The sequence below is a fragment of the Lactuca sativa genome, chromosome 8, assembly GCF_002870075.4.
Source record: "Lactuca sativa cultivar Salinas chromosome 8, Lsat_Salinas_v11, whole genome shotgun sequence".
NCBI lineage: Eukaryota > Viridiplantae > Streptophyta > Magnoliopsida > Asterales > Asteraceae > Lactuca > Lactuca sativa.
Window position 1 is genome coordinate 21,495,617 of NC_056630.2, and position 9,331 is coordinate 21,504,947.

A 9,331-nucleotide genomic window follows, 5' to 3' on the forward strand; every position below is an offset into this window, starting at 1 on the left:
GGAGAAAGGTTTCATTAGAGCTAGTTCATCACCCGGGGGAGCTCCGGTGTTATTCGTGAAGAAGAAAGATGGAATTATGAGAATGTGCATCGATTACAGAGAGTTGAACAAGGCAACAATAAAGAATAGATATCTGTTGCCGAGGATTGATGAACTGTTCGATCAACTACAAGGTTCAAGTTATTTTTCAAAGATCGACCTAAGGTCAGGATATCATCAGCTGAAAGTAAGAGAGCAGGATATAGAGAAGACTGCATTCAGAACACGATATGGACACTATGAGTTTTTGGTTATGTCATTTGGACTAACCAATGCTCCAGAAGCATTCATTGATTTAATGAACAGAGTTTGTAATCCGTTCCTTGATAAATATGTGATAATGTTCATAGATGACATTCTGATTTACTCGAAAAGCCAAGATGAGCATGGCAAACAGTCAGACACTTGCGAGAAGTGTTAGAAGTCTTGAAGAAGGAGAAGATGTATGCTAAGTTCTCCAAATGTGATTTTTGGATTCGAGAAGTCCAATTCTTGGGTCACGTGGTCAACCAAGAAGGGATAATGGTTGATCCAGCAAAGATTGAAGTTGTATTGAAGTAGGAGCAACCGAAGAGTCCCACGGAGAGGATGAGTTTTGAGCATTCTGACACTCCTATGGTGTACATGCAACCTTAGAAACCTTGGATCTATGTTTGATTAAGATATATGCAAATAATTATTTTTCCAATGTTCTTATCCTATCTAGCATGGCATGGGGAACTTGAATCAAATAAAGCTAGTAGAATTACTTACCTTATAGTTGTAGTTGATTGCTTGGAGTTTTAGAGCCTAGCACCAATAGTGTGGATGCCTCAAATGGAAATCACAAATCACCACAAACTTTGGAACCTTGAGAGAATAGTCACAACCTTCTTGAAATCGGACCTCTTAGTTTACTCGCCACAACTAGTGTGATTTCAAGAACCAAGGCCTCCTTTATATAGTGTGGTGGATTAGGGTTACATCCATGTAAACCCTAATACCCATGTCTTTTCATTTCCATGAGATCCATGGGTTAAAGCTCCATGGAGTATCCATGGACTTTCCATGCAAGCCTAGCCCATTCCAAATAAGCAATAGCCCACACTATATAAATACATGAGCCCATATTTAATTAGTCATACTTTCGATCTCTAAATTAATTATAGATTAATTATAGATCAATACTAATTAAATAATATGATTTTATATTAATATATTAGAACTCATAATATATTAATAAATCATAACTTATACTATTCTCAAAAGATTATCCATAAATTGTTCGGGTGAAGTGCAACCCAAATGGACCATGTCAGGTCGAGTCAAGTACATACCAAATATAGTTATGGACTTAAATACTATATCCAACAGGAGATTTGAAGCTTTTTAGGATTAGCCAGATATTACCGAAGGTTTATCCTAGGTTTTTCTTCGATTTCTACTCCATTAACAACTTTAACTAACAAAGGAGCTACTTATGCTTGGAGTGATAAACACAAAGAAGCATTCGAGTTGTTAAAGAAGAAGCTATGTGAGGCACCGATTTTATCTCTACCCAATGGAGTTCAAGACTTCGCTGTGTATAGCGATGCATCTAGGGTTGGATTGGGTTGTGTTTTGACCCAAAGAGATAAGGTGCTCACGTATGCATCTCGACAGCTGAAAGAGCATGAAAGGAACTACCCCACTCATGATTTGGAGTTGGCAGCGGTAGTTTTCGCTCTAAAAATATGGAGGCATTACCTCTATGGCACGAAGTGCAAACTTTTCACTAATCATAAGAGTCTCCAATATCTCTTTAGTCTGAAGGAATTGAATATGAGGCAACGACGCTGGCTACAGTTACTCAAGGACTACGACTGTGAGATACTTTACCACCCCGGTAAAGCAAATGTTGTTGCTGATGCTCTCAGTCGGAAAGTCAATCTTGAAAGAAAAAGGCCAAGAACGTTGAGAATAGAAGTTGTCTCGACCATTGTGGAAAGTATAAAGAAAGCTCAATAGGAAGCTTCTGAAAATAATGACCGAAAGGAGGAACGTTTGGGAAAAACGTTGGTGTTTGGTACAAACGGTCATGGACTGAACGTATTCCAAGGTCGTATTTGGGTAACTAAGTCAGGAGGGATAAGAGATCTTCTGATGGAAGAAGCTCACAAAACCATGTACTCAATTCATCCCAGCAGCACTAAAATGTACAGGGACCTAAAACCCTATTACTAGTGGCCAACAATGAAGCTTGATATTGCAAAGTACATGGCAGAGTGTGTGACCTGTGCAAGAGTCAATGCACAACATTAGAAACCATACAGTAGTTTAGAGCCGTTACCTGTGCCTATGGGTAAATGGGAAGACATTGCTATGGATTTTGTCACTAAACTGCCTAGAACAAAGAATGGTCACGACATGATTTGGGTGGTCGTTGATCGCTTCACTAACCGTGTGCACTTCATAGTAGCCAATGACAAATGCTCTATGGATAAGCTTGTGAATTCTTACGTGAAGGAAAGTGTGAGGCTTCACGGTGTTCCGTTAATGATTATGTCAGATCGTGACAGTCATTTCACCTCGCGATTTTGGAGAAGTCTACAAGAGGAAATGGGTACCAAGTTGAGTTTAAGTACATCTTACCATCTGCAGACTGATGGTCAGAGTGAAAGAACGATACAAACACTTGAAGATATGTTGAGAGCATGTACTCTAGAATTCCTAGGTAATTGGGATGAACATTTACCTTTGGTAGAATTTTCCTACGATAATAGTTTCCACTCAAGCATAAAGATGACACCTTATCAAGCTTTGTACGGACAGAAGTGTCGTACGCCATCTTGTTGGCATGAGGCTGGGGAAAAGCAGTTTATGGGACCGGAGATGGTTCATTAAACCGCTAAAAAGCTGAAAATAATTAGAGAGAGAATGTTAGCAGCTCAGAATCGTCAAAAGAGCTATGCTGACAAAAACGGAAGACCGATGACCTTTGAAGTTGGAGATTCGGTTTTGCTTAAAATCTCGCCGTGGAAGGGACTTATAAGATTTGGTAAAAGGATAAAGTTGAGTCCAAGGTTTATTGGACCGTTTAAAGTTCTTCAGAGGATTGGGAACCAAGCTTACAAGCTAGAACTACCAGAAGAACTGAATGGTATTCATAACACTTTCATGTGTGTTATTTGAGGAAGTTCACGGGAGAAGTTCCCGATATAATTCTGATTTCTGAGTTAAGATTGGATGAAAATAAGAGGTTGATTAAAGAACTCGAGGCAATCGTTGACTGCAAGACTAAGAAATTATGACGCAAGATGGTTGAATTAGTACTTGTCCGATGGAAACACACGAATGGGCCGAATCTCACCTGGGAGATGGAGAGTGACATGATGGGTCGCTATCCACATTTGTTTGTTGGTGTGTGATTCTGGGGACGGAATCATCCTAAGGTGGAGAGAATTGTAACGCCTGTGTTTCTGGGCTTGTCATTAATGTTGATGTAATAGTCTAGGTTAACCTTTGTAACCCGTTTTGACATAATAGAAGTGTATTATTTGAGTATTATGTGTTTTATGCTTAACTATGTGACTTAATTGAATTAAGTATGAAAATAATCATCAAAATGAAATGTTAGATAAAGCTGATATCTATGGATAATGCTGTAGTAGTTGAAACGAGGTTTTCGAATATAAAAACAATGCCGAAATCCGAGTTATAACGAAGAAGTTATGATCTGTCGAAGTTTCGCGACAGAACCGACACGACACAGAATGATGTAAAAAGTGAATTTACTTTAGAGCGATATTTAGCCTTAGTGATCTAAACTAAAGTCGTAGAGTTCGTTAAATCGAGAGCGTGCATAAAGAGAATGTCCAAATCTGACTTTGTATGAGGAAGTTATGATTTTTCTAAGTTTCAGCTTAGCAGTATGCAGCCTGAAGTTCGAATATGAGATCGTGTGATTTCTAGCCGAAGCAATCTAAACGAGAATCGAAGATCTCGTCATTAGTAGTTTAACGATAAAAATACAGATGAAAACAGACGTCAGATGAAGAAGTTATGAATTTATAACAGAGTTTTCTTGTCTCGGCCTACTAAAAATAAATAATAAAAATATAGTCAAAATTAGTCGATGGAGTATAAACGAAAGTTGTAAAACGTAGTCTCACCTACACGTGGATATAAAGAACGTCGAAAATGGAGTTCGTATGAGGAAGATATGAATTTTTGAAGTTTTATAAATAATATATATATATATATATATATATATATATATATATATATATATATATATATATATATATAATCTTTAATTCGGATGTATATCCGAAGGAGTCACCGATCTGATCCACACTACGCCCCGCGTAGCTAAGCATTACACCCAACATAATGCGAGGGTTCAGCCCTATAAATACCTTGCGAGGGCAGCCGGCCTTCTTGCTCATTTTCTCTTCTCTCTCTCTTTCTCTTTCTCTCTCTCTCTCTCTCTCTTTCTCTCTCTCTCTCTCTCTCTCTCTCTCTCTTTCTCTTTCTCCCGTTTTACCTCGTTTTTCGTGCAAAAAATATCCCGAAGCCACGGTATTAATCCCGAGCCCCGAAGCAAGCCCCGAAGCCCCAAGGATCCCAAGAAGTGCAATTCCCGAGCCGAAGCTCTGCCCGCGAGAAGCCAATTTTTGTGAAGATCTTCCAGATCTACCGAAGAATACTACTTCTACAAGCCGTTGTGCTTCCCGATCATCTTCTGATCAAGTGAGTGTGTAGTTACTTTCTTCTAACTTATAATTATGAAGTATTTTATATGAAATACGTGTTATGTATATATTTTGTTGTTATATGTGTGAATGTATATTCACTTACTTCTATCTCATAGATATGATTTATTCTCTATGAAATACGTGTTATGTGTATGTGTCTCATCTGTTGTTTGGAATATGTATTGAATGAGAATGCTATACAGGTTTTAAACTATGTATAAAAATATATATTTTTATCTACTAATATGTTAGGTAGAACATGTGTACATAGGTGATGTGTGATAAACAGATGAGAGGTCTCGATGTTGTTGTTGTTGATCTAGTTATTCAGCGGAGTATGGATAACGACCACAGACTCTTTCTAGACAGTCCTGTGGAACGCTAGCAGGCTCATAACCTGTAGGTGTTGTGAACGATGTGTTCACCGGTGTACTCTATCGCCCTCATGGTTGCCTTAGGACTTTTATTGCTGAGGAAACCCCTCGCGGTAAAGTCCACCCCGATGAAATTCCTAGATTAGGTCCCTTATAATAGATGTTGTTTTAGGGACGTAAAGTGAGGATAACGGGAATGGGTACTCGGGTTATTGTTGGTTGGTGATATTAAATATAATTATTTATTCTGGTTTTAAAACCCTATATGCTCACCAGGCTCCCAAGCCTAACCCACTCAGTTTTGTTGTATTACAGGTAGTGGCGCGAGAGCATAAGTTGGTTGACTTATCAAGATCTTTTGATATTAGACCAGTTGTTATATGTAACTGTTGTATGGTCCATCTTTTGTTGTTTATGCTTTTGGTCTGTTTATCGGAACATGACATCCTGAATATTGTTATATAATGAAAATGCATCTCTTGATGAAATGCTTTGATTAACTTTATTTTATCATATTTTGTTTTGGGAACAAATTATGCAACTCTTTCAAATCAATGAATTTACTCTGAAACTATTTTAAAAGCATAAATGAAACCGGTCTTTTATGGACGTGATTTTGGGGATGTCACATTGCTTCCAGGGGTTTGTCTAGGAATGTATATTAAGTATTGATTCATAATAAATTTCACCTATATCATTCTAATTAGACAAAATTTTGAAACCCTAGAAACCTAATCAAGTCAAAACCGAGTTCGCAACAATATGGGACCATTTTTCTGCAAAAATTAGAGCTTTAATAAGATTATAAACAAAAGATGTTACCTTGTGGAGAGAAAGTAGAAGAAATCAAAGAAAAATGAAGATGGTTGCTTGAGAGAATCTTGGCACGTCGAGTGGGTGACGACTGATATGAATGAATGTGTTTTCTCAATTAGGGTAAAAACCCTAATTTTACAGCAACATAATTTTTTTTGGTAAATTAAATCGACTCGTCGAGTCAGTATACGGACTCGCCGAGTTAGGTCGTGGTTAAAACTTCCCTGATTCGTGTGAACTCGCTGAGTCACGGATGAACTCGTCGAGTCATAAAATAAATCATTATTTCTAAAAAAAATACCATACCCCACACTCAGACCTTGCTTGTCCTAAAGCAATCATCTATAGATGAATATGAAGAACTGAGTAGAAAAATCCTAAGAAAACCACGCAAAAAAAAAGAAAAATAAAAACGAAAAAGAAAAGAAAAGCAAACTCTATCGACGGGTTGCCTCCCGTTTAGCACTTCTTTTTGAGGAGTCTTTAGTTGGACTCCATCCCGCTTTACGTTGTTGCTACCTCCTCTATTAGGATCTCCTTTTTTCAGTTTCTGCACTTTATATTTTTTCTTGTAATATTGAATTCTTCTCTTATATTCCATTTTCAATTCTTCCATTCTCTTTCTTGCAGCAATTTCTTCAGCTTTACGCTTTATCCCTTTATCATGCTTCTTCTTTTTCACTTCTTCCTTTTCACGCCCCATCGTTTCCCTTCCTTCTTTATCTTCCTCGATTTCCTTTTCAATCATTAAGTCATCATCACTTGAAGGCACAAATTTTTCCTCACTTTCATCACATATTAAAGAATCCGGTGTTTTGAAAGTTAAAACTTCAAACATAGTAGAGACAAGGACACGAGGTTTGGTTCTTTTGCTTTTGGCTGACATCGCTATATATGATTCAATGAAAGAGTTATGGTTATCATTATTCCAAGTTTTAGTATCCCCTTTATCTTCTAAACTTTCTTTATCCTCTTCTTGGGCAGCCTCATCATTTAGCACAATTGTTTCAAGACAAGCCAAATGTGCATTCTCAAAGTTAACGAAATCTTTAACAACTTTGCTTTCCTCAAGAAGATTCTCCACGTAATCAGGAAAAACGTGCACATCTGGTTCATAAAGGGTACTAATGGGTTGCATACTAAAATCTTCAACAAATTGGGGTTTTTTGTATGTACTCGTCAAGTCAGAAGCTACGACTCGGCGAGTCAGTGAGCTTCCAATACTTTTAAGGCTTTCTTGATAATCAGTTTCCTCGATCAGCCTCTCTATCTCCTCCAGATCTCCTTTGGCATCAGAATTTTCTTCCAAAGATAATAAGAATCGACTTGGATTGATTTCATGCAAGCATGCGAGCTCTTTTTATAACAATTCATCCTCCAAATCTATTGAGGAAACTTTATGTGCTTATCCTTTTCCTCAACTTTAAAAATCACCAAATCATCCCCCACCCTTAATGTTAGCGTAGATTCATGCATATCTACCATGGCACAAACGGTATTCAAGAATGGTCGCCCAAGAATGATTGGTACTTTAAGGTCCTCCTCCATGTCTAATATTATGAAGTCAACAGGAAATACTAGTTTATCAACTTTGATAAGGACATCTTCACACACTCTCATTGGATGTATTATCGTTTTGTCGGCCAAATGGATTTTCATATGAATAGGCTTTAGGACCGTAAGGTTTAACTTTTGGAAGTAGGAATATGGCATCATATTAATACTTTCCCCTGAATCAGTCAATGCTCGTGTGGTCATTATGTTCCCAAATTGACAAGGTACGGTGATGCTTCCCGGATCGCCCCTCTTTTCTGGCAGTTCATTCAACACTATTTTAGTAACTTCTTCCATATTTCTTCTAGTTGTAAAGAGGTTTTTAAGCAAACTTGCATATTTTGGCGTTTGAAGTATCGTTTCAACAAACGGAATATTCACTTGAAGTGCCCTTATGTGCTCCATAAACCTCCTATATTCTTGAATCTGCTCATTAGGTATGGCTTGGCTCGGAAATGGCAAAGGGGCCCGGTAAGGTTTCAAAAGAAAGCTGCTTGTGTCATCAGGTCTTGGACTCGTCGAGTCCTTGTTGGCGACTCGGCGAGTCGAGTCGGGTTTACTCGATTCCCAGCTATTTACTTCTTCTGTTTGCACCTTGTTGGGATTCTTCTGGACGGGGTTCAGAGGAGTGAAAATTGTTTCAGAATTTGTTGTTATCGCCTTCACATGCGCCATTCTGGGATTCTGTTCGGTATTGCTAGAAAGTTCACCGGTTGCTCTTTGGTTGATTTTGTTGTGCAAGCTGGCCTAGATGTTTTTTAATGTTATGAATAGATGTTTGTTGAATCTTGAGCATATTTTGTTGATCCATCATCCTATATTGGTGCTCTCTAAGCATATTTCGTTGCTCTTTCATTTCAGCATCGGTATCGTTGTGCCTTTTCTCGGACGCGACTACAAATCTTGTGAACATATCCTCCAAATCAGATTTCTTCTCCAACACCGGTTCCTCTTTTTGATAAAAGCCCCTTTCTTTTTGCTTATACTTCTCCTCCTTTGCCTTTTTGTACTCATCATAAGGTAGCCATTCTTTCTTGGGTTTCCACCAATTGTCATCATACCGATCACCACTTGAATAGCACACTTGCACCTTTCGGTTCCCGTTCTCGTCAATATCACAATCTTTAGTGAGGTGAGGTCCTCTACAGTCTTCACAACCCACCCTAATGGCATGGATGGATTGGTCCATCTTAGTCATTCTTCGATCCAAATTCTCTAACTTAGCCATCATTGCTGCCATGCTATCATTAACTGAGTTCACTACCCCTCAACTTAGTTCATTCCTTGGGTTATGATATTCTCTAGAGTGTTTAGATAATTCTCCAATTAGCTCTTTTATTACCGGGGGTTCTTTCTTTGTGAGAGGTCCTTGCGAATCAAGGAGCTGCCTAGTTGTTAGATTTACTCCATCATAGAAAATGGAGACTTCTTGTTGACTATTCAAATCATGATGTGGGCAGTTCCTTAGTAGGTCCTTGTATCTTTCCCATGCCTCATATAGTGACTCTCCAGCTTGTTGCTCAAAATTGGCTATGGCTTTCTTCAACTTGGCTATTTTTTAGGGAGGGCAAAATTGGTCTATAAATTCAGTTTTCATTTTGGCCCAAGTAGTGATGGATCTTGGAGGGAGTGATTTCAGCCAATCTTTCGCGGCTCCCTTGAATGTGACTGGTAGCATACGAAGCAAGACAGTATCGCGAGCCACATTAGGGACATTGAAGTAGTCGGCTATGTCATTGACCTCGTCTAGATGCTTGTATGCGTCTTCATGATCCTTCCTGTAGAATGGGATTTCCTTAAGTTGAGCGAGTATGTGGCCTTTAAGTTCAAAGG

General features: G+C 38.4%; 1 non-coding gene across 1 annotated transcript; it reads left to right on the plus strand.

Moving 5' to 3' along the window:
• Window positions 1-8,940: 8,940 nt before the first annotated feature.
• LOC111893321 (small nucleolar RNA R71) lies at window positions 8,941-9,047 on the plus strand. Its single transcript, XR_002850853.1, has one exon. It is a non-coding gene; the product is annotated as a small nucleolar RNA R71 (small nucleolar RNA).
• Window positions 9,048-9,331: the final 284 nt, after the last annotated feature.